At 47.5% G+C, this 1,888-nt stretch overlaps 1 pseudogene; it reads left to right on the forward strand.

Moving 5' to 3' along the window:
* The first annotated feature begins 1,035 nt into the window (after window positions 1-1,035).
* Window positions 1,036-1,153, forward strand: LOC126200041 (5S ribosomal RNA; annotated as a pseudogene).
* The last annotated feature ends 735 nt before the right edge of the window (window positions 1,154-1,888 follow it).

Raw genomic sequence — 1,888 nt, forward strand, 5'->3', positions numbered from 1 at the left:
ATGTCTGTTGATGAAAAAGACAAACAGCGCATACCGTCGTCATTTTCACTGTTACTCGTATATTGTATTTCGAACACAATACAGCTATTCATGTCGGTGGGAGGGAGGGGGAGGTGGTGAAGGAACTCAGACGTAAGGCAATTACTTTGTAACGAGCTACTTGACCCCACGGGTCCCTCATAACAAAATACGCTGAAAATATTCATCCCTGAGGAAGCACCGTTGGTTCACTGCGTATTTACAGAGAAAGCGGTCCCCCTTCTGGCATCGGTTTACCACCGGACGTTGCAACAACGAAACGAGGTACGTATCTAGAAAAAGCTGCAGTTTACTCAAACCTCATACATCCGTCTTCCGATATCCCTCTTGGAGATTTGAGTAAACTTTTTCTGCATACGTGCCTCGTTTCATTGTTTCAGCGTCCGGTGGTAAACCGATGCCAGAAGGGGGACCGATTTCTCTGTAAATGCGCAGTGAACCAACGGAGCTCCCTCAGGGATGAATATTTTCAGAGTATTTTGTTATCAGAGGACCCGTGGGATCAAGTGGCTCTTTGCAGAGTAATTGCTTTACGTTCGAGTTCTTTCACCACCACCCCCTCCATCCCTCCGACATGCATTGCTGTACTGTTTTCAAAATACAGTGTACGCGTTACAGTGAAAATGGCGACGGTATGGGTTGTTTGTCTTCTTCAATCGTGCAATATGTATTGTGTTCTCTTATGAAGACTTTTCTCCAGAGCGAATTACAGTGATGCAGGAGTCAACACGATTTCTGCAAGCAGTAACTGTAAGGAACACAGTTTTATCTGTTATTTCATGAGATTCCTAAGGAAGTGTAACTCGCACCTGAGGTTAAAGTCGTGCGTTTTCCAGAAAGCCATAGAGAATATCCGAACACACTGCGTGGAAGACGTCCGTGACACAGGCAGAAGCGAAGTTGCACCTCATGTTAGTGTTATAAGGACTGCAACTGTCCACGACGGAGACATAGCCCACAAAAACACATCTTTCAAACTCTGCATGGAAATATTGTGGCAACGGCCTTGCCGCAGTGGATACACCGGTTCCCGTCAGATCACCGAAGTTAAGCGCTGTCGGGCGTGGCCGGCATTTGGATGGGTGACCATCGGGGCCGCCATGCACTGTTGCAATTTTTCGGGGTGCACTCAGTCTCGTGATGCCAATTGAGGAGCTACTCGACCGAATAGTAGCGGCTCCGGTGAAAGAAAACCATCATAACGACCGGGAGAGCGGTGTGCTGACCACACGCCCTTCCTATCCGCATCCTCATGGAGGATGACACGGCGGTCGGATGGTCCCGGTGGGCCACTTGTGGCCTGAAGACGGAGTGCTATGGAAATATTAATCAGCAGGCTTACTGCTGAAGTACGAGGGGCGTTCAGTAAGTAATGTAAAACTTTTTTTTTGAAAGCAGGGTGGTTTCTTTCAGAACTTCAGTACAGCAAATTGTTCCCCACTCTCTTGGCTAAAAAACCCTGTTTTCGAACATAATCTCCGTTCAGTGCGACGGCCTTGTGTCACAGTGTTGGCAGGAGATGTATACGCGCATGGTACTACTCTACCCTTCGACGTCAGAACCAACGTTTTGTCGCATCAATAACTTCCCCATCATCCACATACTGATTCCGATGGAGTGCATCCTTCATTGGGCCAAAGAGACTGAAGTCGAAAGATGTGCGATTTGGACTGTAGGGTGGATGAGGAAGAACAGTCCAATAAAGTTTCTTGAGTTCCTCTCATGTGCGCAGAGTTGTGTAAGGCCTTACGTTGTCATAGAGAAGGAGAAGTTCGTTTGCATTTTTGTGGCAACGAACAAGCTGAAGTCGTTTCTTCAGTTTCCCGAGGGTAGCACAATACACTCCAGA

Source organism: Schistocerca nitens, chromosome 8, assembly GCF_023898315.1.
Source record: "Schistocerca nitens isolate TAMUIC-IGC-003100 chromosome 8, iqSchNite1.1, whole genome shotgun sequence".
NCBI classification, from domain to species: domain Eukaryota; kingdom Metazoa; phylum Arthropoda; class Insecta; order Orthoptera; family Acrididae; genus Schistocerca; species Schistocerca nitens.